The sequence below is a fragment of the Arvicanthis niloticus genome, chromosome 11 (genome assembly GCF_011762505.2).
Source record: "Arvicanthis niloticus isolate mArvNil1 chromosome 11, mArvNil1.pat.X, whole genome shotgun sequence".
In the NCBI taxonomy this organism is placed as follows: Eukaryota; Metazoa; Chordata; class Mammalia; order Rodentia; family Muridae; genus Arvicanthis; species Arvicanthis niloticus.
The window spans coordinates 14,278,410-14,288,791 of record NC_047668.1 but is presented as its reverse complement, the minus strand read 5'-3'; the positions used below and the strand labels follow the sequence as shown (position 1 = coordinate 14,288,791).

General features: G+C 41.9%; 1 pseudogene; it reads right to left on the bottom strand.

Moving 5' to 3' along the window:
• Positions 1 to 243: 243 nt before the first annotated feature.
• On the bottom strand, positions 244 to 1,062 carry LOC117717347 (uncharacterized; annotated as a pseudogene).
• Between the last annotated feature and the right edge of the window lie 9,320 nt (positions 1,063 to 10,382).

The following is a 10,382-nucleotide window of genomic DNA, read 5'->3' as shown; positions in this document are numbered from 1 at the left end:
AATAATAATCTCTTCAAGAAACCTTAAGAAAATACCAGATTCCCTATTAACAACAAAAAGGGATGGAGATTAACAAGACAAAATAGTTAAAAGGTATCTGTGGCAGGACAACTCTGACTTCTGACCTCTGACCTCTGACCTCTGACCTCAGACTCCTGTTCTGAAGGAGTCACCAGCAACTCCACATTTTTAAGAGCAGCAGACAACCAGAGTCAGTGGGAAACAGGACTGCCACTCTCCCACTTAGTCATCCCCTGAGCCCTCAGCAGCTCTTTCCAGATTCCTGCACTTGCTTGTCCTCTCCTGTACCTCAGGCTCAGGCACAGGAAAATGGACGCTTTTCTCTTTCTTTTTCCTTTTGGTTTTCTTAGCGTCTCTTTCCTTGATTTCCTCAGAATTGCTAGTTGCGAAATCATCTGACTGAGATACCTCAGTATCACTTTCTCCCCATAAAGGTAAAGAATTTTAAAGAGACTTTTCCTTGCTCTTGTGTGGTTTCTTCCTTTTCCCCGGTACTAGAAGCTCAAGTTTCTTCTGAGAATTCACTTGAAGAATCTGCCATTATGTCCATAGCTTCCTTTTTGTTTTTTTTTCTGTTTTAGTGTGTGTGTGTGTGTGTGTGTGTGTGTGTGTGTGTGTGTGTATGTGTGACTGTTTTTCCTGCTTCTTCCTATGGAATTTTTTTGACTTCTTATGTTTTTGGGATTTGTGAGCAGATGATTTTGCCCTGGGGATTTTCCCCCCATTGGTAATGTCTTGCTGATCACCACTGTCTGTTTCAAACTCCTCAGGACACACCTCTTTATAACCATTGTGACCCCATCTGTCTGCTATACTGGATCCGTAATCACATAACTTCTTGTTTCAGGATTTAGCCTTAAGAAAATCATCTTCCAGGACCCCAGAAATTTCATTCTTTGACCTCCAGTAGTCTCTCTGACTTTATCAAAACCATCACTTCTCACCTGACTTGAGCTGCTGGGTACTGGGTTTCTTCTTGTCCCCTTGTAGGCATCCTCCATCTGGTAGACATCCATTCTGTAGTTCTCTGATTTTCCACATGTCAGACTCCTCCCGAATCTTACTGAGAGCATCTGTATGCCAGGTAACCTTCCTCAGGAGAACCTTCCCCAGTGGAACCCGGGACACTCTTTAATCATGCACCACAGCCTCAGGTGGTGGGGTGGGAGAAAAGGCGACAACTTCCTTCTCATAATTTTTTTTTAAAGAATAGTAACACACTCAGAATGGATGAAAACTTATCCAATACAATAAAACGTTTATGATGATAACCATGCAGCAAACAGCAGACAGACAGTGGGGTGCTGGAAAACATTACCTTTAAGATAAAAGGCAAGGCAAGTGCTCCAATTACTCTCTGTTCAACACTGGCCAGCAGAGAGGCAAGACAAAGAGGAACTAAGAGCAACTTCACTGTATGTGCTGAAGGGAGGCCCATGGAGGTAGAAAGCAAAACTCCACAGGGTGAACTGCTAACATTTACAAGAAACTTCATGGAAATCAACTTTTCTTTATTTGAAATCAACTTCATCCTACTTGTCAACCCTAACAGGTAATTTTCTTTTAAATCCTTTTAAAGATTTTTATTCTTATGTGTAATTATGTGTAAGTGTGGGAGAGGCGTGCACATGTGAATGCACTTGCCCACAGGGGCCAGAAGATGGAGTCAGATCCCATGGAGCTGAGGTTGCAGGCAATTGTGAGCCAGCAACATGGGTGCTGGGAACTAAACTCAAGTCTCCGGCAAAAGGAGTAGACACTCTGAACCACTGGACCATCTCTCCAGTCCTAGGAGTGAAACATTAAGTATAATTCTTAATAGCATAATTTAAAGGATCTTTAAATGGCAAGACATTATAAGCCTTGTTATAATCTTGTGTTGCTTTGAATAAAAAATGTGATGGGTTTTTGTTTGTTTGTTTGTTTGTTTGTTTGTTTTATCTTCTTATATTTTATTTTGTTGTGTTTGGTTATCATCTCTTAGAAGCCTGTTCTTTTCTGAGAAACAAAAAGGTAGTGGATCAGGAGAGTGGGGAAAGTAGGAAGAGAATGGGAGGAGCAGAAGGAGGGTAAACTGTAATCAGACTATATTGCTTGAGAAAAGAATTTCTTTCCCAAAAAAAAAAAAAAAAAAGAGCAAAAAGATTGTTCCTGTAGCAATGGAGATCTGGTGACCACTCATGTACAGCCTGTGAATTACAACAGTGTGCTGGGAAAGTTTGGGAGAGGGTCATTTGTAGTCCACAAACACTTGTGAAATCCAGAGAGCAAGCAGAATAATAGAACAGATGCTATCAGAACTATCTGTGGAAGCGGTCAGTGGAAGAACAAAAACAAGGTAATGGGTGTGTGCTGCCACCCCCCCAACACCTCAACTTTATAAATTCTCCCTCCAGAACCTTGAGCCAAAACATACCCTCCCTTGGGTTGCTCTTGGTTGTGGTGGTTTGTTACAGCAACAGAAAGATAACTAAAACAAAACTTTAGTAATAATTTTTTTTAGTAAATGAAAATAAAGATATATCATGTTCATGAGTTAGAAAAATTCAGTTTGTAAAGACGTCAATTTTTTTCCAGAATTGAAGCCCTCATAATAAAATCTTAATATTTAGTTTATTGTTTGCAGAACCCAAAAGCTGTTTTCTAAATTTATAAAGACCAAGGGAGAGAAAATATTTCTGGTGATGCTCCTGGTAAGGAGCTTGTTCTGTCCAACAACAAGACTGTCTATGAAGTCACAGACATTGGAGCAATTTCGTGTCTCTGCAGCATCCAGGAGGAAGGCTGTTTTTACACCCTGGGGTGCATACACTGTGATTCTCAACCTGTGGGTCACAACTCCCTTGTAGTTAAATGTCATTTTCATAGGAGTCGCCTATGACCATAGGAAAACCCAGATATTTACATTGCAATTCCTAACCGTAGCAAAATTACAGTTATGAAGTAGCAATGAAATAACTTTATGGTTGGGGTCACCACAACATGAGAAACTGTATTAAACGGTTGCACATTAGGAAGGTTGAGAACCACTGGCCTGACATGGATTGGAAATTATCAGGTTGGAGCAGCTGCAGGAGCCTGAGGTTCTTCTAAACACCACCAAATCCATCTCAGTCTGAAGAGAAAAAAACATTTAAGCCTAACCAATCAGAAATCCCCACTAACCTCTAGCTAGGTACTTTCCACTGCACTGACCTAATTAGGATCACTGTTCACTTTAACCAAATATTTATCTTGTCTTTCTTCCCTGCCCATCTCGTCCCCACCCTCTATGCTCCTTGTTAGAGCCCAAGAACCAACTCTTTGCCTTCTGGATTGACCCAGTACCTGAGCTGTTATGTATTCAAAGGAACCCTTTAAATTTCTTAATACTCTTAAGTTTATCTTCTGACAGAACAAAGGTAATAGTAACTGTAAAAATATAAATATTTCTACAGTTTTTTAAATCTAAAATTTGTAAAAAAAAAAAAAAAACAAACAAACAAAAAAAAAACCAAACAAACAGTATTTTTTAGGTTCACAAATACAGATATTCCGTTAAATAGTGCTGAGATGATAAACAATACGGAAAAAAATAAAATTGGACTTCAACCTATTCCCCAACATCAACTTCAAGATTCAAGTTCCAAAAGCAAATGGTTAAAATATAAAACTTCTAGGGGGAAAATCAAATTCAGATTTGAATTTCCCAAGGATAAGAAAGAAGTTTGTAAATAAGATTTAAACACACACGCACGCACGCACGCGCCATAAAGTAAAAAAAAAAAAAAAAAAAAAAACATTGACTAAAATTAAGAAATTATGTTGACAGGAGGCTGGGGAAGTGGCGGTGTAAGTTGAGATACCTGAGCTGGGATCCCCAGCAGTGCGCATGCGTGGGGAAGGCAGCCACAGGAAGATCCCCGGGGTTGCTAAAGCAGAGGGCTCCAGGTTCAGCGAGCCCCTACCCCCAAATGAAGTGGATAGTGAAAGGGGAATAGCACAAAGTCAAATTGCAGGCTTCTCCCTGCCCCACCACACACACGCTACACACAACCAAGAAACAAAGAGACACAGGACAGAAGGAACAAAGAAAAGAGAAAGGAAGGGGAAAAAAATGAAACAAACAAACAAACAAACAAAAAAAAAAACCCAAGAAACTCTGTTTACAGAAGTCTCAGAAGAGAAAACAAAATCTAGTCACAGAATTAAAAGAAATATTGGCAATAACTAGTAATTTGTATGATTCATTTTTTAGAAAGCAAAACAAATTGGAAAAAAACAAAAGCTGCTGACCTCTGCCTTCACGAAAGAACAAATGTAAACGACCGAAGGATGTTCTAACTCTTTAACAACTAGCGAAACGCCAACTAAAGCTTAACCAGTCCCAGCTTTATATAAAGCCGTGAGACTGACCAAGAAAACAACGTATTAAAGATAAATGTGTAAATACTGTGCCTTGGTGAGCATCCAGTGAGAGCAGGCTGAAGCTGGCCCCTTGGAAGATGATGGCTCCTGTGGAGACTGGGAACCTGACTGTGTAGTCTGGCTCTGCGGAGAAAGTCGCATGTGACGTGTCCGGTAAACAGGCAGAGTTGACTGTTGCTCAGTCTCCCGCCACCAAGTGTGGGTGGTCAGGGTGCTACAGGCTGAACGAGGGACACTACAGCAGGGGCAGAGACCCGTGAGGATGGCCTCACTATTGAGTAGACAGAGGAGTTCATCTAAGCTACTCCTGGAACATTCTGGCAACACTGTTGTTAGCTTCCCAACACCCTATAGGGAAGTTGAGTAGGGAGCTCTAAACGCCTGCTCTCTTGGTTATGGGTCCCTGGAAACCCCAGAGGTTTTCCCAGTTATAATGGTCAATTGAGTAAAAGTAAAGTCAGTCACCTGCTGTACAGCCCACCCATCACCCTAAGGGCAAGTGGTGGAGAATATTTAGTACATGTTGTGTTATTATATATCTATAGCAATAGTACTTAGTCATATGCCCATAGCAAAAACTAGAAAAAAACTCAAATATATACCAAGAGTACTCTAGACAAGTAATGTAGGTATATTTATGTTAGAATGCTATAGAACAGAGAAAATAGATGAAATTTAATTGTATGCATCTATATTTTTAAATTGATGCTACAATATATGTTACCTCAGTATGTTACCTCAATAACATAATACTGAGACTAAAAAGTCAGTCACAAACTTCTTAAAACACAAATTGAATTTATATATCGCTTAGGGAATATTCTTTTGAGTGACAAAAAAAATCAATACAGTGCTTGTCAGACAATAATAACTTTTAAAAATATTTTTAAATGTGTGTGTGTGTGCGCGCGCGCACCACATGAGAGCCAGTAACCTTGGGGACCAGAAGAAAGATTGGGTCCCCTGGATTTGGAGTTACAGGCAATTGTGGGCTGCCCTGTAGAGCAGCAAGCCCTCTTCTGCCCCAGTGATGGCTTAAACCTTAGTGCATATGTACTGGAGACTGGTGGGGGGGGGGGGAATACAATATAAAAGGCCCCTAACCGCTCTGAGGGCTTTCCACTTCCTCCTCTTAGCCTGCGTGTGACTACACACGCACTTACCTCAGCATTAGAGTTTCAGCACACGTATTCACTTTTACACTGTACTGTTAATTAAGACATTTCTGAATTTTGAAAACCAGATAACAGATGTTCAATGAATATGAAAAACAAAAGATAAATCTTTCAGTGGATTTCAACTCTCATCCTTACAATAAATTTCAAGAGACATATTTGTTAATTCAAAGACACAAGTCTTTATTTTTATTTGTTCTCTCTCAGCCTCTTTCTGTGTGTCTCTCTGTCTTTTTGTATCTCTCTCTCTTACTGTGTGTCTCTGTCCATCTGTGTCTCTCTATGTCTCTGTTCTCTCTCTCTTTCTCTCTCTCTCTCTCTCTCTCTCTCTCTCTCTCTCTCTCTCTCTCTCTCTCGACGTGGATGTGGGAATGTCCCTGAGGGGGTGCATGCATGCCCCAGCATGAGGCTAAAGACATAGTATAACTTTCCAGAGACAGCACTTTCCAGAGTCAGCTCTCTCCTTCCACTACACGTGTCCTGGGGCCAAAGTCAGGTTCCCAGTCTTGGTAACAAGAACCTTTACCCACTGAGCCATCTCTAAGGCCCTTTTGTTTATTATTAGTGTATGTTGGGTGGGTACATGTGCCATGGCATGCACAAGATTGCATACATGTGGCAACCAGCTGACAACTTCAAAGAGGAAGTTCTCTTCTTCCACCTCCACGTAGCTTCCAGGGACCAAGCATAGGCTTGAGCGGCAAATGGCATTATATCCTGTGCCATCTTGCCACCCAGACATGGATCTTTCCATGGGTCAGCATTTAGGCACACCTGGCAGTAGGCATTTGTATAAATGGCCTCCACTCTTCTGAATCCAGTCAAAGACTAAATAGCAAAAGAGGCTGTGGCCATTGAGGAAAGATCTGTGGCCTATGTGGAATTTCTTCTCCAGTGGAAGCTTGCATCAGATTCCCATGTATACACACAAGTATGTGAGGACCGTTGACCCAGTTGATTGGAGCTGTTTGATTCTCCATAAACCAAAGAGAGGCTGGAGGAATTCTCACCTTCAGCCTGTGCATATACCCTCTTGGATTTCCTGCCTGTGCAGCAGGAGGCCTTTCCAGACCAGCAAACTCTGCTTCCTCTTCACCTGGAGTTCACTTCGGCCTTTTCCTGTGTGTGCGTGAGATTCATTGCCTGCTCATCTTGATGGAAACACAGAGACTTCAAAACCACTGATAGCTATCAGCAAAACACCCATAGCTCCCAACACAAACATCCGAAGAGAAACTTCCTTTCTTTGGATGCTTTGTGAAGGGCAGAAATAAATATTGTTGCCTGGGCCCAGGGAGAAGATAAACCCTTCCCTGTTACAAAAAAAATATTAAAATAAAATAAAATAAAATAAAAACCTATAAAGCCGGGCAGTGGTGGCACATGCCTTTAATCCCAGCATTTGGGAGGCAGAGGCAGGTGGATTTCTGAGTTCGAGGCCAGCCTGGTCTACAGAGTGAGTTCCAGGACAGCCAGGGCTACACAGAGAAAACCTTGTCTCGAAAAACAAAAAACAAAGCAAAACAAAACAAAAACAACAACAAACAACAAAAACCAACAACAACAACAACAAAAACAAAAAACAAAAACATAAGAGAGAAAGAACCTGAACACTATAACTAACCCTCATCCTCCTGAGTTGCAGGAATCCCAGCCTTGAAATACTCACAGTTTCAGCCTAGAGCCCTTTGCAGTCCAGAGTCAGCGCTTGTCTAAGACTGTCTCTTTCTTTGCCTATTTGCCATGTCTGGTACATCTTCTATCTTCAACACTCAGCATAGTGACTGGCACTTAACACTAGACTCTGGTGACAGAGGAAACCTTGCTTAAACTGTCTAAGAGACACCTTGCTCATTCTAACCAAAGAAAAATGGGAGTCGAGACTCTAAAGAGACATACCCAGATCCACAGAGAGAATAGGAGAAGCAGAATCATTTGTCTTCTGAATCCCATCCCTATTTACTACCAGGTATAGAAACTTCTGGAATAGCTATATTTTTATTCCAGTTCCTGGACTCTTCAAGTCTGCATCTCTACCTTAGCAGAAACAAAATGAGCTAATTAAATACTTGCCACTCGCTTATTTTGGAAACTTCATGGAGTGTGTGAGAGTCCAAATGAATTTCTGGCCACTATTGATTACTTCACACTCAGAGGGAACCATTCAAGCATGGTAAGAAAGTGAAGAAGCTAAACCCGTGGCCGAGGGTTATTAATATTGTAATGCTTTTGCTTATTGGTGCAGAAAAGCAACTCTTGACTATATAAGGGACTGAAGCTTTTAAGGCTCTAACAGAGAAGAAGAGAGAATCCTTCAAGGTAGAAGGACAGTCCAGCCAAATGCTCGTTTACCTAATTGCTTTGGAACAACCAAGATAACCCTGCTTACTGTGGGAGAAAGAAAATCGATAGACTGTATTTAGAGGAAGCTAAAGGCACAATTGGGTCATTCTCTGTTTGGCTAGTAGAGTGGTGCCTGGGCACAGATCCCCAGAGGAGCAGCGTTAGGTAAAAAGTAGTCCACGAAGCCTAAGATAACCCATGAGCTTCTATAAAATAGATCCTTGTAAAACTTAGGTGTTTCAGTGCCTTAGAGAATGACTGGTGCCTAGGGGCAGTGAAACTTACATTTTCACCAGCAAGAGGGCATGTAACCCACTGGTAAGATTGCCAAGGCTCTGGATGACAGCATTGGTTCTCACAGAGATTTCTGGGACCTGAATCAAATCTCTCCTGTTTCTCATGGAGATTTTTCAGGCTTTACGTATTCACTTTTTGCATGTGTCCATCCAAAAGGGGCTGCACTGTCCATCGCATGGGCAATCGCTCTAGCGAACACAGGATGTTTGGAAGAAATTGACATCATTGTTTAGTCACTAATCCAGGCTGACAAGACAACAGACTCATGAAACCCATCCTTGGACGGTGGCCATGCCTGTATTGCCTCTGCGTAGTCACCTCTGAGCTATGATATGTAAGAAACTCCTGATGGTTGTGAGAGCCTCCAGGTGAAATTCAAGGCATCTAAACAGTCTTGTATGTTTTAAATCAGTTTGTGTATCAGGTTATCCCAATATAGCATCAAGCTAAAATACTTCTAAAGCCCCCCCTTTTTTTTATTTCTTTGACAAGGTCTTATGATGCAGCTGTGACTGACCGCCAACTCATGATCCTCTTGCCTCTGTTCCCCAAGTGCAAGGTTTACAAGCATATACCACCAAGCCCAGATTTGAAAACAGTTTAAAATGAAGCAAAATAGACCTGTTCTACAGTGTGGATTTTCCAAGCTAGAATTAATTTATTCTCTGGAGTGAGAGTTGTCCTATTTTCGAAAGTGCCATCAGCCTTGAGGTTTATTCTAAAGCATTCCATACTGCTCCACCTAGCTGCATCCCATCCTGCTCCACCTAGCTGCATCCCATACTGCTCCACCTAGCTGCATCCCATCCTGCTCCACCTAGCTGCATCCCATACTGCTCCACCTAGCTGCATCCCATCCTGCTCCACCTAGCTGCATCCCATCCTGCTCCACCTAGCTGCATCCCATACTGCTCCACCTAGCTGCATTCCATACTGCTCCACCTAGCTGCATCCCATACTGTTCCACCTAGCTGCACATCCCCAGTTGGCTCCTCTCCCCATCATCACTCCTGGTCTCTGTCTCTGCTTCACTTGCTCCTCCTCAGCCTCCCCCGTGCTCTCTGTCACTCTCCCATGTGTTACATCTTACATCTTCTCTCTGCCTGGGGAAAGAGTACAGACCCTTCACCTCCCGATGTCCTCTACCATGCCATGGTCTGGTCCAGCTAGAGTCCCTCTTCGTCAGTAGACCTGATGCACCATGTTTACTTTGCCTTTCCAGTTACCTAAAGTAACTTTTCATAGCTCTTTTAACAGGGAAAACTCTACTTATTCACCGACACCCAGCTCCTTGCTTCTTTAAGCCCCCCTCTGCTCAGGCAAAACCATCTCCCATTCTCTCTCCTTGCACTGCTTTCTGGAACAGTTGTGGTTGTATGTTGATCACACTGGCACACTTCCAGCTCCTAAGGACAGGAGTCTGACTGGGCCTTTTCTGTATCTTCTGTGTATCTACCTGTTAGAGAAGCAACAATCTTCATTGAAAGAATCAGTTCTATTGGAATTACAGAGAAATTACAGTGCCCCCAATAGTCAACGTTTGGACTCTCAGCTGTATCAACACCTGTACTCCAAAGAAAGATGAGGCAGAAGTATTGCTTCAGTGTTAACAGGGGCAATATAATAATTAAATAAAATTAAATGAAAATAAAATTAAAATACATTAGCATTTATAAAAATCAATTATACTTCTTCATAAGACAGAGACAGAGCAGAAACTTGAGATTGTCTTCACCCGGTCATTTGTATTTTTCTGTTAATTATAAACCTTAATTCTCTCTTTTACTTCAAGTCCTGATGATCAATAACTCCTGCTCTTAGATAATTCTAAGGCCTCCTTGCAAGGGTGGGTCTATAGAAGTGTGAACCCCTGCATACAGTTTATGTGGTACTGGCAGTAGAATTCTGGGGCCTATTGGATGCAAATCAGGCACTTTGCTAACTGAACTGTACCCAGCTTTGGATGGATTTGGGGAGGCTTTTTTTTTTCCTGTATGGATGATCAAGAAGAAACTGGGGAAGACAACCGTTTAGTTATACTGTTCTCTTTTCCAAGCTACATTCCAGCTTTTGGCATCCTTTCTATTTCTTCCCCTTGGCTAGATGCAGGCTTTTAGTTCCTTGGCTTGCATCTGTCCT